The 18,768-nt window shown below is 40.2% G+C and overlaps 2 long non-coding RNA genes across 2 annotated transcripts in view; one reads left to right on the top strand and one right to left on the bottom strand.

Annotated features, from left to right (window-relative positions):
• Positions 1–17,216, top strand: part of LOC116694045 (uncharacterized) — a 105,552-nt gene extending 88,336 nt beyond the window's left edge. Inside the window, exon 3 of the long non-coding RNA XR_004333062.1 lies at positions 17,094–17,216. This is a non-coding gene — a long non-coding RNA (uncharacterized LOC116694045). The remainder of the gene's footprint in view (positions 1–17,093) is intronic.
• On the bottom strand, positions 1,108–5,201 carry LOC116694042 (uncharacterized). The gene is made up of 4 exons (XR_004333059.1): positions 5,190–5,201; positions 2,408–2,409; positions 1,293–1,517; positions 1,108–1,118 (listed from the first exon to the last, which is right to left on the bottom strand). It is a non-coding gene; the product is annotated as an uncharacterized LOC116694042 (long non-coding RNA).
• Positions 17,217–18,768: the final 1,552 nt, after the last annotated feature.

The raw sequence follows: 18,768 nt of genomic DNA, 5'->3' as shown, positions 1-18,768 counted from the left end.
GAAATAACCATGTCACCCAATTTCAGTGTTGTAATGTATACTAATTTAAGCTTTTAAACCCCTCATGATCCCTTTGTATAATGCGCTGCCAAGCATTGTTCCACCCTTCAGAACTTAACACTTTTAACTGTTTAATTGATTTTATATTTTAAAATGCATTAAATAATACACACACAACACATCTATATTCCCTCTAATGTTTTAGAACGAAGTGAAGTGTTAGAGAAGTGTTGTCACAGATACATAATCTATGCTGCAGTATGTACAGTACATAATTGTAGTTTAATGCTATGTAAATAAAATCACAGCTACATTCATTTATAGTTGAACAGTTTGACTTACAGAAAATAAACAATTCTATTTTTTTTATCAAACGGTTTTTATAGTGGACAAATTAGTGCTGGTTGTAACCTTGGTTACAGGACTTGGTTACATGTTGACACAGAAATGTATAGTTACTTTTCCACCAGGGCTGTAGTAGTCGAGTCCGGTCTTGGACTCAAGACCATTTTTCTACGGTCTCGGACTTGTCTCGGACTCGTTAGTATTTGGACTCAGACTTGTCCCGGTCTCGGCCACTGGTCTTGCCAAATATGGCTTTTGGTCTCGACCAAGTCCAGGTTTCTTTATTATGTTGATAATAATATTGGAGGGAAAGTGAAACCCAAAAGTATTGTCTCGGTACTGTCATGCATAAGACCTTCTGTCTTGGACTTGGTCTTGACTTGGACTTGACTAGTCCTGATCTTGCACTTGTCTTGGACTCGACAAAGGTGGTCTTGACTACAGCCCTGTCTTCCACCATATTGAGGAACAGAGACGTCAGATGCTCTTTGAAGCGATCGATACATCACTGCACCCAGAGAGCCTTCCTGTAATAGCTATTTCTTACGCTTCTGATTGGTCAACATGGCTTTAGGGTTAGGGTTATATCGCCGCCTGATGGTTTGGCATACTCTTGTTAATGCTTCAGTTGTGTTTTTGTGTTTTCATTTGGATGGAGATATTTTTTAACAGCACTTGTGTGGACAGGATTTTTTTGAGAACTAAGGAAGCCAAAAAAGTCTTCAAATGTACCTGTGTATGTGTGTGGACTAGGCCTATAACTGAAAACATTACTGAACATAGCTTTTACAGCAGTGGAAAACATTCAAACCGGAAATTTATCTTGTGTATTAAAGGACAAGTCCGTCAATGCCGTGTAACCAGTAAAAGAAAGCTCAAGCACAGCGTTTGTTGTTTGACTGGTCATGACTGTCATGATAAGATGCCGCTTGCCTGGATACTCGAACTGTACAGTCTTTATAAACTGTATTTTTAATAAACTGTCTGTACACTTACAAAGTTCTCAATGTTTTAGTTTACATGAAGGGATCTTCAATATGCTACCATGGAAGTGTGGTGATATTTTGAGCCTTGTTCATGGTATACAAATAGCAATTGATGTTTACTTAACCAGTGCCCTGATGACTAGCGTTATAAGCTAATTAGGGGTTTGCGCTAAAACTGGTCACATTCTAGCATAAAAAACAAATCCCGAAGAATGGTTGATTTGGTACCCACGTGTTATTAACCCCTAGGTTCATTTTGTGCCGGAATTGTCCTTTAAAGGATCTGTTAATCAATTGCCAAGTAACAAGAGGTTCCAATAGATTTTAAAATTTGAAGGTGTTTTGTTCACATTTGGTTCATGAATTATGCCTTTAAGGGTACGTCTAAGCAATGTACTGTTTGTTTTTACCTTAACAGAAAATGTATTGAATTTCTGTTTTTGTGCGTGGTTAAAGGAGAATTCCGGGCCATTTTTTCACATTAATATTGATCATCGTAAATATGCGTTTACTTTCAAATATTTCGGAATAGCTGCAGCTACATGTATGAGCTTCCACTGAGCTAAAACGGTAGTTGCCGGTGCAAGTTTTACAGTGCCTTTGTGCCTCTTATCAGACATAAAAGGCTATTAAAATGTCTATGCAACATCAACAGGGCCCTTACGTGACAACAAGATGCGTTTTAAATTTAGACATTGTTTAAATTCACCTACCCTGGTCCCTGTCTTGATCCTGCTGGTAGCTTCTTGCGCATCTTCTCATCCTTTTGTGCAAAACGCATCTTGTTGTCACGTAAGTGCCCTTTTCATGTTGCACAGACATTTTACTTACATTTGGTCTGTTAAGAGGCACAAAGGCACTCTAAAACTTGCTCCGACATCTGCCGTTTTAGCTCAGTGGAAGCTCGTACACGTAGCTGCAGCTACTCTACTGATTTGGCTGCTGGCTCCAGCTTCATATTAAACTGATAGATATAAGAGTGGTATTGATCTTCTCATCTACCTCTCGACAAGAAAGCGAACAAGCTTATTTCCCAAAATGTCTACCACTCCTTTAATGCTACATTGAGATCTAACTGCTGTTTCCCAATCCCATCACTTCCTCTGCACATAAAGCTGAAAAAGCCATTCAAAAGCTGCTTTTGCCATCTGCTGCATGTCTGCTTAACACATTTATTTATCATGTAAATAAAAGCATAATTCCATTTCAGCGTAAGTTCTTTGTGGGCACATTGCGTCCATGACCGACTCTGGAAATCCTTTGAGCAGCGCTTGGGTAGACTTGGTAACCCCCCCCCCAAACACACACACTCTTCTGCCAATTTAATTTTGCCCTATAGCTTGGTCTGGAAACCTGCACGTTTAATTCTCCTGGTTCAGTTCACAATTTGCGGGAACCAATCACAAACTGTCTTATCTACCTGGAGTGCTGTTGGTGGGTTTAACACGATGATAGAGAAGCGACCAAGCCGCTTCTTGTTAACAGTCACCAAACGCCACCAAAGCGCAGCAACCCCTTGATATCGCTTCCACGTCACCCGGTACGTTGGTCTGATTGGTTGACTATTCAATTGCGTACAGAGTCATTTTTACTATGCCCGGTGGTCACATCTCTTGTGCAGAGAAAATACAGAGCAGACTCCCCAGACCAATGCTCAATCTCAAATCTATTGATCTTGGCTTGGTCTGGTGACTAGCGCTTGGATGCATTTCCATCTGGATTTAAATGTGGTTAAGCACTGATTATAGTGCTTATATTATATTTAAGACAAGTTATATTACCAGTTGTAAATGGTGTAAACATCTACTTGATACTTATCAAAGCAAATAATGCAAAAGTTAATACAAATTGTTCAGATGAATAAACAGAGATTTTTCTAGATTGCAAATAGGTTTTTAATACCATTTTGATACTGAAGCCAATTTGCATCTTTCTAAAATATTTCAATGCGCTCCCAGGAAAATGTTTTAGTATGTAAAGAAACAATTAGAGGTTGAAAATCTGAAATCAAAATATGGTCCCATTTACACTGATCAAACAATACAGCAGGAGACAAGGGGCTCTTTGAGAAACTTTGAAAGGCCCTTTTCTCAATGCATGCTGAACCTAAAAATAAATAAACTGTTAAATTAAAGCAATCAGGCAAACATTGCACCATTAGAATTAGGTTAATTTTGGCTTTGCAAGGTTTTGGTTCTTAAATGTCAAAGTGCCTTCAGATGTGTTCAATCAACATTTAGTTTCATGCTTGTCACATTATATTGCTCAATGCTTTGGAAGCTGATAGTCCACTACCAGTGCTGATCTTTGACACATGCAGAGCCCAGATGACCTAAATTTTCAATTTATGGCTTATGTTTTGCATTGTTATTGAAGCCTATAGAGAGGCATATTCATGGTTTTGTGCAGAGGTCAGGTTTCAGCTTTTATTGCCTATGTAAAGAAAACACACTGAAGAATGTTTCGGGCCTGAATGATTGTCAGCTCTTACAGTGGCGTGAAGACAAAACAGGAAGGCCCCTTGATGTTTTTTTATTAACAGGAATCACTAACCGTGCCAGAGACTCTTATAAAACATACTGTACAACCCTGAAGGATCCTTTGCTCTGGTTGGTTGTCGTGTTGTCAGCACCAGTCAAATGCTCTGTGGTTTAACTCTTCATGCGAATGGGGTCCTATACCACTGTTCATATCACATGGTGAGTGACACTCTGAGGAGTCTGAGGTGACGTTGGATCCTCCACTGTGTAATTGTGACTATATTGCCAGTCTTTGCGTTCAAATGATGGTATTACTTCATAGTGTGGGCTGCTGTTTGTGTTGGAAAATGTTTTCCAGTTTATTCCTCTGTGAAGGACGCTGCCTGTTTGGGATTGTTTGACAATATGTCACTGTCAATGTCAATTTTATTTATATAGCACATTTCATTAAATGTAAACCCAAAGCACTTCACATAAAACAAAATACTGAATATACATCAACGGTGCCCTGCTACACGTATTTCATTACTTTGTGGTAATGTCTGAAGTTCTATTGGACTCTGTAACATTTTTTTGTGGAAAAAATCCCTTGGTTACCTTGTTTCAAGCCATTCTAGCGTGGTATAGAAAGCATGCAAGAAGACTCATTAATATTCAATGAGCTAAGCTGCTTGACTCTGACTGGCTAACAGCTAGCCAATGAGAACCTGGCTATCAGTATCCTTTACCCAGCGCAACTGGGCGAGCTCATAATAATGCTTTTAAATGTGGACACAGTCGTGCTGTACCTCAGGTCATCAGGCAGTTTGTTGCAGAGAGCAGGACCACAGTAACTGAAGCCCCCCCCCCTCACCGGACCTGGATCTGACCTGGAGCTAAACCCTTATATGCTTTACAGACTGTTAAAAGGATTTCAAAAGTGATTCTGTATTGTACCGGGAGCCAATGAAGTGATTTTAGTACCAGACTGTGGCTGCTGCATTTTGAATTAGTTGGAGGCGTCCTACTGATTGTTTGGATAATAATGCAAATAAAGCATTACAGTAGTCTAACTTGCGTGAGATGAATGCATGCACCAGTTTCTGAGAGTCATTTTGAGAAATGAACGCTCTAAGTTTTCATGTGTTTTATAGCTAGGAGGGACAGTACTCCTTATGTCCACAGACCATCTTGGCACTGGTGTTAAGGCAATAGGAACATAACCAAAATGTTCAAGCCCAATGATGGAATATTAAGTAACCGGGTTAGCTGGAGTTGACATTGTGTCTTTGCCATCCCTTCATTTTCTAGGCGTAATGACAATTCAGATGTAATCGGGGGTATTGAAAGGATAATCACTAAGTCTAAACAGCCAAAATGTGGTTGAGCTACTTCAGACATCAGCATGAAATGGCTGTGGTTGAGTACAAAGATGATTCCATTTTCTAAGTGCTGACCCTATTTTATATACATTTCTTGAACTAATATACACAAGTTATTGGAGTTGCCAAATTTTCCAGCAGTGTGCAGCAGGAAAGTTGCCAAGAACTAATTAACTAAAGCTCAAAGGCACACTGTAATCTTTTAAAATTTGTGACGTCTTACTTGAAGCCAGTTGGGTTAAAAACTAAAGAGAAGTGCAAAATCCAATTGCCACATGTGTTCAGCACATGTCTGACACGTGATTTTTTTTAGTAGTATGAAATTCATATTATCATAATCAATGAACGTAACAGTATAGAGCTTTGACCGCTCAGCGACTGGTGAGCTACATAAAGATCATCTCTGAAGAGAGATTGGTTTAAATGACATTAGCTGTATTTAATCTAATTTGCAGTCATTTGTTGACGTTCAATGCTGGGAATGTGGAAAGAAAATATTTAAAGTGATAACAGGTAGCCTGCTGTCACTGCTCATTTTACATCTCCATTTCATTGGGTGAAGAGCCAAGACACACACATCAGCCACTCTGTCTGACTGAATGAGAAATAAACCCAGAACTGAATGCACTACCAGGGTTCCCACACCCCTGGAAAATTAAAGAAAAGTCATGTCATTTTAAAATTGTATTTTCCAGGCCTGGAAAGTTTATGAAAAGTTATCAAATGTAGAAAGGTTTTGTAGAAAACCATGCAATTTAATTGCATTCTCTTTTTGAATGCTGTTAAATTTAACATATTCTGAAATAGTCCAGACCTGAGGAAAATACTGTTGGTTGCACAATTTGTTTTTGGCAGAGGTAAAACACACACACACACACACACACACACATGCTTGCACACACACAAATCAACAGATCAAGGCCTTCTTACTAACACAATCCTACTGTGCCATGAGTAGGTGGTGAGATCCCATGTTAGGAGGCAGGAGGTCATAGTTGTTATTTTTCAATCTCAGTGTTACTGAGGCCCTGCTGATGTCTTTTATAAAGTGCAGACAAGTCCCCCTGGTTTTACAAGAGCCCTAATCACCAAGACTGCAGTTGTCAGCTCAACCCCCCCAGAGCTTGGGCCTCTGAGACGGGGAGGTGAAGGCCTCACAGGTGGCCAAATTTAGAATTTAGAGTCAAGGGATAGATTTGTTTCATAAATAATTAGAATTATTTTTGTTTCTGCATTGAGTTTGATGGTGTAAAGGACAGTGACTGGATTTACTGTTAACAAAGAGCTTTTGTCCAACACCCATTCCACTTCCTGTTACAAATGTCCAGTGCCATGTTGGTGTATACTGTTTAAAATCATACTTGGAAACATTAAACCCTCTGTGTTGGATAAGGTAGGTTTCCCAAACTTGTAATATTTGTGTAGTGGATTTTAGAAAATCCTATGAATGACCGCTCAACTGGCCCCACCTCATACATGTTGGGAAACCACGTATTCCAGAAAGCTATGACAGTAAGCCAGCATGCACACTACCAGGAACCTGAGCTAAATGGAATACAAACCATTATTCATTTCATCACTTTTGTCTCACAGTCTTGTCTGAAAAAGGCCTAGTGGAAGCTGTGACATAAGAAATAAATCCTTTGCTCATATACATGCTTATAAGAATGTTTTGGTGTATATTTTTATATCATGGTCTGTTTCGTGGCAGCATATATTTTCTCCAACTACATCTTCCACTAATAGATAGTTTCCTAAAAATGTCTTAAAATATGCTGCCTATAGCAAACTGAACTGGGCTCTATGTTGTAAATTTCAGTGATGCAGTACCTCTTTAACTTTATATATTAACATGACTCAAAAGATAAACATTGAGTTCAGTGAATGGAATGATTGACCCGCGTTAATCGACCAGGACATGTTTAGTTGGAAACAAAGGAAAAAAAAACAATAAAGGTTGGACACTCTGCTCTCAGTTCCAGGAATACAAGTACCGGTTAGCTACTCTACATCTCAGCCAATCTGCTGCCAAGCTGTTGTCCTAGAAGGTAGGGGGAGACAATCACATTGAAGGCATCACTAATGGAAACAATTATAAGGCCACGATAGATTAATCCACTCACATGCTCTGTCAAGATGACCGGCTTTTCCTGCTGTGATCAACCACATGCTAGCATTATGTTCAGACAGACTGATTCAGTATTTAACAGTCCTTAAATCATCTTAATTACAGCCTGGCATAACGCACAGACAGTGGCAAGGCAATACAAACAGCTTCAACTCTGCTCTCAATCTATGTAGACACACTACAGTGGGGGGGGATGAGTGTGGGATTTGAGTTTTTTCCAGCTTCTTCTTAATTTATTACAGTACATACCTGTTTCCGCTTCATAACAAATTTTGCAGACGCCAACAAAGGAAGATAAGATCATGGAGCTTCTGCCGCACCACCTGAGTGTGTTCGATAGTGTAACCAGAGGCAGCGATGCTATCGGGTGCTGCGGGGGAGAAGATGCTTTGGCAAAGATTGAGAGGATTTGTGTGCCGAAAAGCAGCTTGTCCTGTCTCTCTCACTTGTGCACACACACCTGCTCATCAGCTATTTTAATTCCTTTAGTTTCTTAAATGAACATGCACGCCCTCACATGCGCTACCATGCATACATGGATACACACAGCAACACACACACATACACACAATAATTGCCTGGTTGATTACAGTGTGCTGAATGTGGCAGAGGTGGTAGTTGTCGGTTTTTGTCCAGCTTTGAGGTAGCGGCATTGCTGGAGTTGTGGGTGGGCTTGCAAGATTGTCATGCTTCGCAGATGGTAATTTGGGGTTGAGTCTGTGGTTAGTATTGGGGTAAGGATATAAGTTATGGCTGGTGTTGGTTTGACTAGGCGGAAGTCAGCAGTAGGGAACGGTAGCTCAGGCCCTCTCTCTGACTGTCTCCTGCAGATTAGAAAGCTCTGTGGTTTCTTCCTCCTGTCACTCTTTCCTTTCTTCATTTTTTTTCTGTTGTAGTTTGTGTTCCTGGGTTCTTAGGAGAGAAAAAAAGGAAAATGAGAAGGGCATTGAGCAAACAGTGGGGGATACTAAGAGATAGACAGAAAGTGAGACAGAGAGGAGAGAGAAGGGAACAGGACAGGGCAGGAACCGGGGAGAGGCAGTGTTTGAAGTTAAACAAAACCGGTCCGTATCCTGAGGAAGTGACTGGGTGCCAAAGACAGGGATAAAGACAGGACTGTTCCTTATGGTCTGCAAGTGCACATGATTACATGTGTACTCTGTGTGTGTGTGTGTGTGTGTGTGTGTGTGTGTGTGTGGTGTGTGTGTGTGTGTGTGTGTGTGGGTTGTGAGCTCACATGCATTAGAGTGTTTCTGTTTGATAATGACACCATACAACAACACAAATCCCATACTTCAGCGAGCAGCCATGGCTCATTTTCACTTCTCATGCTTCCATTTACCATCACATCACATTGTGCCCTCTGCTTAGCCCTAAAGGTAATATATTAAGGTCTCTAACGGTCTGCATTCACTGATCGCCTGCTCAAAGCCCGGGGGGGGGGGGTTCTTCTCACTGGGTCCATAATTGAGTAGCAGATAGGGTGCTAACAGGGAGCACTTCATGGATTTTAGATAACATCGCTGTGCCTGAGTAATAGTGGTTCAGGGTCTCCAGGGTCACATTAATTTAAATAATTTGAGATGGGGTGAGTGTGAGTACTTTTTTTGTCTGTTAGTTTCATATTTATGTCTCGAGAGTAGAGCTGAAAAAATTAATTGATTATCCGATTAGTTGTCAACTATACATTAATCGCCAATTTTTTTATTTAGATAATTTTTTGATAATCGGTTTGAGTAATTTCTAAAAATAAAAGGAAGATGTCTCTGTCTCCAGCTTCTTGAATGGGAATATTTTCTGGTTTCTTGGCTTCTCTGACAGTAAACTGAACATCTTTGAGTTGTGGACAAGGCATTTGAGGATTCAGATTTTCTGACGCTTATCGATTAGTTGAGAACATATTTGACAGATTGAAAAAAACTGTCGCAGCCCTAGTGTGGAGAGTCAGGGTTCGGAATGAGGGCTAGAAAATTGATTGTGTCAAATGTAAATGCATGCTTGTGGTTTGAAGTGTATTTGCATGCATGTGTGTATGTATACAAATACTTAAGCTGGGACACGGAGGGTGTGCAGAGTGGTATTAACTTTGCCGGAATGACACAGTGGAATACCACAGCCACCCAGACAAAACTCGCCCAGTGTAGCTGCTCGGGGCACAACACACTCAGAGATTACACATTTGTGTGAGTGTGGTTGTGGGGTGTGTATGCACTCCCACCTCAGTCTACAGTAGTCTAGACTCTCTAACAGCCCTGTTGTGGAACGCCTAATCAACACAGCTGATGAAGCGGTGGAAATAAAAGACAGCAGGGAGTATTAAAGGTCACACAGGATATTTAAGAATGAGTAATAGGAATAAACTCCTGAAAGAGAGAGCTGTGGAGAGGCCAGTGAAGCATGCCACGACTGGCTACATTACGTATGCGCTAGAGACGATCTGTTTAAAATGATTATCTCTGGGGACTTCCCTGTAAATATTCAAATAGGGATTAGTGCGGTTTGGTTATGATGTGACTGGTGAAACTGGCGAGACAGCTGTCCAACAGGACGTGACTTTCAAACAACCACAACAAAATATTTAACGACTAAGGGCTTCGGCCCTCTCAGCAGATAGCATGATGACTATGCCCTAGGCCCACTGCCAATCACCATTGACTCTCCTCCCTCTTGTTCTGAAAAGTCCTTTGTTTTCTGGGAGCTGTCAGACCGACTTCATGCAGGTTTTTTTTAGGGCTTTCACTCCTAGCACTACATGCCTTACAAAGGAGGAAAATTATTTCTCAAAACCACATCTGATAGCTGAATGCACATCTGTTTAATAGCATGAATATTGCATGTGTAATGGTTTTTGTGTATGAATACTATATGCCTTTCTATGGGGCCTTTTGTGCAATTATATAAGAGCTATCTGGGGTTTAACCTTTCACTCGACATGTGTTTCCCTTACTGTACAGGCTTTACTGCCTGTTGTGACTCAAGAGACTTGGAGAGAATGACAGATAAAGTCCTGTGTGTTTAGAAATTACGCAGTCCAGCCAAACTGGTGCTTATTCATAGAAAAGTTACTTTCAGACCCACTTTCTGGTTAGCATGTTTAAACTTCTTGGCCAAATATTTCTTTGGCACTAGATAACTATAATGTTTTAAGTGTGTATGTGTTTTTGTTCAGGAAATAACTTTTCATTCTCATGCGCCCTCAGAGATTCATCTGTTTTGCTATTTGTCTGGCAGACAAACGATCTCTGCCATGATTATCTGGCTCATATGGATAGCTCAGCTGTTCAGGAGCTGTAGTGTAAAGCGGTAAAACACACAATATAAGATGCTAGGTTGTCTACTTATGTCTTGGGGAATCATAACTACAGAGATGGACAATGACATTTAGGGACTAACCAGTGACAACCAGACATCAGTATTTTTGTTCTGGTGTGTGCCTGGCTGGAGCAGTACTGCAGTCTGGTTTTTACTCTGTTTACGATTTTGGCTGTGTGGGTTGTGTGTTTGTGTCTGGACAACAGCAGGTCCCAGAGACTTGAGCGTGATAGAGAGGTTAACCAAAGCATAGCCAGAGGGCTGGAGTCTGGGTTTGTGGACTAGAGTGTTTTGATGGTTTGTATTATCTGGATGGAGAGCCCAAAAGCTCACAAGATGCAGCTAAGGCCCTTGGGGGGCTGAGGGATAAGCGTGCTGTGATGTCTGTTTGCTTACGTATATGACAAGGGGAAGTGTCACGGACACTTAAAAGGTGTTGGGAGCTCCAGAGGAACATAAAAACCCAGAACACATTAGCGAACGCTGTTCTGGAACTGTTAGACTTCCGTCTGTTTGTGCTCTGCAGAAACACACAGAAACAGATGTACAGTGATATGTGTAGGAAGGAAAGGGCATCAGACTGTCCGAATCAAAGGTTTAATGAGGTGTGTGTGTGTGTGTGTGTGTGTGTGTGTGTGTGTGTGTGTGTGTGTGTGTGTGTGTGTGTGTGTGTGTGTGTGTGTGTGTGTGTCTCTGTGTGTGTGTGTGTGTGTCTGTGTGAAGGTTTCCAGAAAGAATATTGGACCACGTCAAGAAGGCATCAGTGGTCCATGCCTCTGATTGTATTGGTCCACATGGGGTGCTAATGCAACACAAAGGTCATGGCTGGCCCATGCTGATGGAAAACCTGTACGACATTAAATTGTAGGCTTGCAATTGTCCAGGCAAGTTGTGAGTCACTAGTGGTTGATTTGAAGGTTAACAGTTTCCATTCCTCATGAGTCAAACAAATCTGGCTTTGCTTGGGTGAGATGTTTGTTAATAGTGTCTAGTCTGTAAAATGTGTGCTAGTGTGTGCCTTTTGATATGTGCCTTTGTATGCATGGCGTTTTGTGGGATTCATCATTGCTCGTGGCAATGACGAGCGGGCATTTGTTTTTAATGGTGTATTTGACTGGCAAAAGGCATTGATTATACAGTTTCTGCTTTCTGCTCTGAATGAAAGAACGGAGGGCGGGTGGGACTGAGAAGCTGGCAGGGTGAATGACAAGTTGGGACATCTGGTGTGGTTGTTTATTTACCCTGTGAGGAAGTGACAAAACTATTTTTTTTATTCCATGTGTTGGCACTACTGCTTTATTTTCTCAATCAATGCTTTAATCCCTTTGCTCTATCTTTGTACCACTGTTTTCTTTTTTTGAATGTGGTTCTGTAATGACTGTTGGAACCTGATTAAAGATACATAAGGAAACAGTAGTGCCAGACAGTCTTTTGGGACAGGGTTAGCACAGAACTGATACCTTTTAATGAATCACTTCACATTAGAGATGAGACATGGACCTGAACCCTTTTCAAGATTAATTATTTGAAAGAGACATATCCGTATTGGATCAGCCACAGGTTGAAATATTGTTGGTGCCAGTGTGTCGTTTGCCCTGGGTGATGGGTGTGGCTTTATCTTTAATGATCCTGATTCACTAAATACATTTGAAGTGATTCCAGCATGGAAGTAGAGATTTCCCTCATTTTATCACTACCAAATTGAATCATTACCCGAGCCTACACCACATTTAGAGTTGCTTTTTTAAGAATGTCTGTACAGTAAGTATGGAGCTAGAGTTGGGAGGCACTTAGCTTAGCTTGATGAGCAGGGGGAAACAGCTAGCCTGGCCCTCTGTCAAAAATACACCTAGTAACACCTCCGAAAGTCACTGATTAATATGGTGTATCTCATTAGCTTTAACAGTACACAGATAGAAATGTAAAAACAATAATAGGTTGTTTTAGGGGGGGACAAGTGCTGTAATTAAAACATCTCAATCTTCTTATTTTATGCACAGAAAAGAAGGTGAATAAAGGTTAACATAAATGATAGCTTCAACTAGTGTTAGTTACCCAAACCATGGTTTCAAACCACAGGAGAAATCTGAGGGGTTGAAGGGAACATCACTCTTTGGTTGACCTGCTGACAACTAATAGACCAAGTATGCATTGGTTGGCTGTAATTCATAAATTATAAGTCAGTAAGGTTATAACCACTGACCTAATCCTTAAGGCTCTGATGTACTCTAAAATGACATGGGTGTGGAAAGCAGGGCCAACAGTGGACACATATATGGTTCTGTTAATACAACGTGTGTCTGCGTAGGCAGACGTGTCCACTCGTGCATAAATGCAGTCATACATTTGGTCAGCCATTGGACATCTGTGCAGACCTGGGCGGACATGAGACAAAATCAAGTATAATTTTAGCTTTACCCCTACTCTAAAATGGTTATTTTGGTTGCCTTTCCCACTGTAATCTCAGCCTTGTTACAGACCTCTGATTCATCGTCAACCAATCAGATTTGTTCAGTAGGCCTATATAAAAATAGGTTAGGTATAGACTTATTTCCCTTCAGATATTCTGGCATGCCTTAGCTGGAAAAACACAAGTGTCATTGATAACCTTAAAAACAACTGCATCCCATTTAGGTTAGCTATGTCCAGGATCCTTGTATTGTGCTAGCTAGCTAACTTAGCATTAGATGAGTCAGCTACCCATTCAGCTACTGTAGCTAACATCATGTGGCAAATTCAGTCGCCAGTTAGCCCAGCGTTGTTGTCTGTGTCAAAACAATCAATCATTCTAAAAATAAATTCATGAGCGTGTTGAACGTTGCTGTAACATTACAACGTTACCGTACAGATTAGCCACCAAGCATTAGCATGAGCCACATCCTGTCATCTGGTGTTTCCCATGTTTGCCGTAAGTTGAAGCAACTACAGGGGTCAAAGGTCAAGTTCAAGTCTAAGTCACTTCATTTGTAAACAGAGGTAGATTTAGTTTGCAGTAGAGTCCTCATGCACACATAAAAAGAAACAGAGGCACATATTACCCATAATTCAACTTAGGACAATGGGAATTACGAAATAGCAAAAATTAAAATTTAAAATTTAAATATTTAATTATTTTATGATGTCCTTGATAAAAAGAAAAAATGACAGATTTTTCGGGTTTTGAACATTGTTGGAAATATTTGGGATAATTTAAGTACACAATTCAACAAAATAAACATAGGTAGACCTATAGTTGATTGTAGACTTTGTGATAAGGAAATATTACATATTATATCTTTCAATTAACTTTTTATCAATGTGAATCTGCTTCTATAGCAACCGCTTCCACAGCCTAATTGGTGTTGGCTGACAAGGACATCAAAGGGACGGATATGTTACGGGCTACAGATTTGTCAGGGCAAAACAAAACAAAGTATCCCCAACAAGAAACGGTTATCATGCACATTGTCCAGCTGAATGAAGGTAATGGAAACTCAGTAGGCTATGACAGATAGGCTACTGTAATATTAGTGCAGGTGGAACTAATAACACTATTGATGGCCGTGTATCATTGTTGGGACCCAGTTAGCCATGTCAGTGAGCCAGCACGCACCGATCCAAGGCCCTGACACTGACACACCTGAATGGAGTAAAGCCATAATTAATGTTATTTGTTACACATGTGCTTTTCCTTCTATAGCATGTCAGAACGTCTACTGGGAAAAAAAGCATTAAGTCACATAATCCTGTGGTGGGAAAACAAGATGTCGGTGTGATGTCTCTCCACAACATGAAGTATGAGTTTCATAGTTCACCCTTTTCATAATGAGAGTGAATGTGTTCCCTTGTAGAATCATAAATCACAAGTGAGACAAAGAAGAGTAATTAGACTTCTGAATAGTGGTTATCCAAATCTTCTTCTCATGATATCAGCTGAGTGGAAAATGTGTGCAGCTGTTGAACAGGCTGTTGATCTATTTTTTTTTTTTTTTTTTGCCAGAGTTCCACGTCTCTGCGCTGAACCGTGAACTCAGAGTCCCCCATCTCTCACGTTGACTGTTTGGATTGAGTATAGCACTATTTGGCCTTCACAATGCAGCCACACTCCAGCAGGGCTTTCCTCTGCCGAATTCATTGAAAATTGTTTACCTTCACGCTCTAACATGCTGGGGTGGTCTTGGTGCACAAGGTTAATGCGCAAAAGTTGCAAGTGCAAAGTTCAGCTGTGTGTATACTCAGATGCAATCACAAAAACACAGCAGAGTCGTGGTATAAAAGTCTTACGCCAAACACTACATGTGCAAAAAGAAAAAAGCTTTACATTTCAAAAGAAATATTAGTTATTAGTGTAAACTGTTTTACCTTCCACTAAGAAGATGCCTATTATTCATATGGAACCTTTGGTATGTGAACAATATGCGGCGCAGATGTTGAAGATCTCCTTTTGAACATTCTTATTTCTGTCTGTGTGAGTGTTTAGCTTGTATTTCTGATAATGTATTTAAGTCCACTTTAGAACCCCATTTTTATGATTTACTCTTTTGTTGTAGTCTTTTTAGATTTACTCTTCATACAGAGTAAATATTTTTGTCATCTGTCTATGTGTGATTTCAGCTTGTAAGAAAAGAAAAAAGACAAATGTCTAATTTCTTGTTGCTTGTTTCATTGTGCTGCAATTTACGTTGTGTACACTCGGATTGTTTCAGATTTATAATTCTGCACCTATGCTTGTGTGCCTTTTAGTACGCTCGCTTGTCTAGAGAGAAAACAGTATGTGTATAGCACATATTCCCTCCTGGTGGAGGTGCAGGATATGCAAGGACCATTAAATGGGACACAAACCTTTCCATATTGTGGTCTCACTTAGCACATGCATTTGCTTTTGAAACATTTGTGATAACAGTTTCTGAATTCTTGCACTGAGTATGATCATAAAAGGCTTTAGTGGCGCTTTCGTGTCTACTTTGAGCTCACAGGGTGCATTTGATGGATGGATAGGGCTGGACTCATGCTTTTGTTTAGGAAATAAATACCTTGTGGCTACTTTGTGAGAAGTCCAAGGCAGTGGGTAAAGTGTGTCTGTTTATAGTTTCTAAATCTGTGTGAATGCCTCCTCATTGACGTTTTGGTCTTAGTAGCGTCCTGCGTTGGTTGATGATCAACTCTTTGGTGAGTCTCATGGGGGGTTGTGCAGCTGTGTTAGTCATGGAAATGAATGTGGGTGGTGCCCAATCTTAGTCAGCAGTCATTGACAGGTGAGTCTTTTTCACTCTGCAGGGTTGCTGAGGTCACCTACACCCCACAAAGAAATATGAAATATATGACTATTGCCAATACACACTTACATACATGCATGGTTGTTAAAAATTCCCAGAAACACACATCAATACATTACTCACAGCCCTCTCTCTGCTGACTTCTTTTGTTCTTTGGGTGTTTTTCTTTTATTCTCTGGAACTCTATTCAGGTTGAGGCCACATGTGCATTGGCGGAGCTTTGAACCTGTGTAGGATTAAGTATGTCTGTCTGTCTGGAATCATCTAAAAACAAGGCATGGTGCTGCTGGGGCATCTGACTCGTTGTGCTTTTTAACCAAAAGCTTCTTTTTCCATCCAAAATGTTTTAAATATTTTGATAACATTTCCACACAAGGAAAAATGAAAGTAACTCTTGAGTTCCTCTAAAGATAAGTGGTATTGAAATTTGATAATGAATTTTCTATATTTCTCACATCATCCCTGATCTTCCCACTCTTAAAGTTGCTGTTAAAATGCCAGATGTTAAACAGCTCTGCATGCCCTGTTGTGCATTCACTCGAACATTGCAATATTTTTAAATGTATTGCTTTGTGATTGTCTTCAGACAGCATGAAATGTGACTAATTCCATCTGCCAGCAGAATCCCAATTTGCCCATGACTAATCAATTCAAAGAGGCTTTTCTATTTTAATTATGGGTGTGTGTTATCTAAGGTGTTGCCAGTTTCTTATTTTCAACAGATATGAGCGTAACAGACCAAATGTTTGCATGGATTTGGTTTTACTGTTCAAAGTATTTGTCTTTTCTGCCAAATTCACGGGCTGCAGATGAAAACGTCACTTTATATAGCAATGTTGCCATACTTTAACCAAAAGGCCAGGTTTGGGCAAACACTGTGAGAAATAGAGTTCTTCTCTGTTTAATTCTTTCCAGGAGGTGAAAGAAACCTTGTTGTGGTAAACCTCTCATAGCTTTAAAAAGAATAAACAGTAAATATTGTGAAGAAATAAATAAAGCTGTAAAAAAAAAACTCTATAAAGGAAGTTTTAATTATGCGCTGGTTGTTAATTTTTATTTCCAATTGAAAGTGGAAAAGTGCTCCAATATCAAAGGCAATCACATTGAAAAACAAAAATATAGAGTTCACAAAATAACCTCAGAAATACCCCGGCTCCTTTTCCAAGACCACAGATTGACATTTATGAAACATTTTTACTCTAATCTACTCTCTCTGTTGTTTATAGGTGGCATTTTCTTCCACACAAAGGTTGACTGACAAATTACACCAAACGGTAAGAACCACACACACCTGGTCTAATCCTTTTAAGTTTATAACCACTGGTGAATCCCAAAGAAACAGTACACACTGTGACAAGGCCCTCGTATATAATGGCATATGTTTGTTTTATTTTGCATGTTTTCAAGTAATAAGATTCCCCAGTGTCTTATTGTCTACACGTTAACGCCCATCCCTGACCACAGCCAACAGGGGATAATACACGGTTGACCCTTTGCCCCTCCCTGTGAGATGTAAATCTTGTTTTTCTCAGCTGACCACCACGCTCCCAGGAAAAGACAACAGTCTTCCAAATGACATGGTTGTAGACTTCCGATTACAGCCCTGTCACTTACTCTACCGACGTGTAAACACATGATGGAGAGAGAGAGCGAGAGAGAGAGAGGGAGAGGGAAAGAGGGTGCGTTTTGTTTGCCTCCAGACGTCAGACCTTTGGTTAGAAGGACTATCATAAAACAGTCAAACCGACACGATGCCCTTAGTTAAGCTGTCTCACTGCACAAGCCCTTTGCCTTTCAAGGGGCTGAGTGAACATAAAACATAACTCATTTAATTATCGAGATGTCATTACACTGTCTCTACATTTCACTTCTGTTTTCTTTTTGTCTTGTTAAATGCATAAGCAGCATCTACATATCTCTGGAAACATTGTGAGCCCTGTGTCATCAAGTCACGTTGTATCATACTTTCTTGTGGCTCCTTCAAAAGATGTTTAAAAGGAGTTTTAATTTCAATCCACATTATTATAACAATAGTTTCAGCCATCCACAGCATTGTTGTGATCCTGTGGCCTGTGAGAAGACAGTCCTAGCACTGGCTTCGCCTTGGCCTCCTGACCAAAAGTGTGATAATTTTAGACTCAAGTCTCTCACATGGTCTGGAGCAAGGACTGCATTTGGAAATAAACTTGGAATTTAGCTTAATTGCAGTTTACAGATTTAGGAGGGGCAGCGTTCTCTTCTTTATTTTCTTGCATAAATAGAGAGTGACTCGAGGCCAAAGACATGAGGTTTCAAAGCCGCAAAAGAGGTTAAAGAACGTCAGAGGCAGTGGGGACACTTTTGAGCCTGGCTCCTTAGCTCTCCCTAAGGCTTCGCCATGCTCTGCCCCTAATGCAGGATCCTTCTCCCCACTCACCAAATTCATCAGATTTATTATTCCCCCCAGGCTATTAGGTCTCGGTAGTAAAACTAGACCATTAGTTTTTAACTGCTTTATGCACAGCAAAGTAACAATGTTTGTTTTTTTAAGATGCTATATTTTGTTGTAGGAGGTGCAGGAGGTTTCAGCTGGGAATGTTCCCAATTATTGTTCCCTGAGATCTCTTAACAGCAAGTGATTCGTCCTCTGAGGTCTTCAAACTTTGACAGCTTCTCTGCACACACTTTTTGGGTCTAGATATTTCCCATTACCTCATTACCATTATGTGTAATTGCTCCCTGTGAGGTACTAAAAAAACATTTATATCTAATCCTTCCCATTTTTACAAAAACGGACTCCTTTCTCTGCTTACGTTATTTTTCTTGTTATTTGGGTGAAAATTAAAAAGTTGTGATTAACATTTGAGGCTTTGTCGAAAGTTGTGACAGCGTGGTGTGATTCATGGCTTATGAAAATGATGT

This window comes from Etheostoma spectabile, chromosome 8 (assembly GCF_008692095.1).
Source record: "Etheostoma spectabile isolate EspeVRDwgs_2016 chromosome 8, UIUC_Espe_1.0, whole genome shotgun sequence".
Classification (NCBI taxonomy): domain Eukaryota; kingdom Metazoa; phylum Chordata; class Actinopteri; order Perciformes; family Percidae; genus Etheostoma; species Etheostoma spectabile.
The sequence above is the reverse complement of the archived record's forward strand: the minus strand, read 5'-3'. Positions and strand labels throughout refer to the sequence as shown.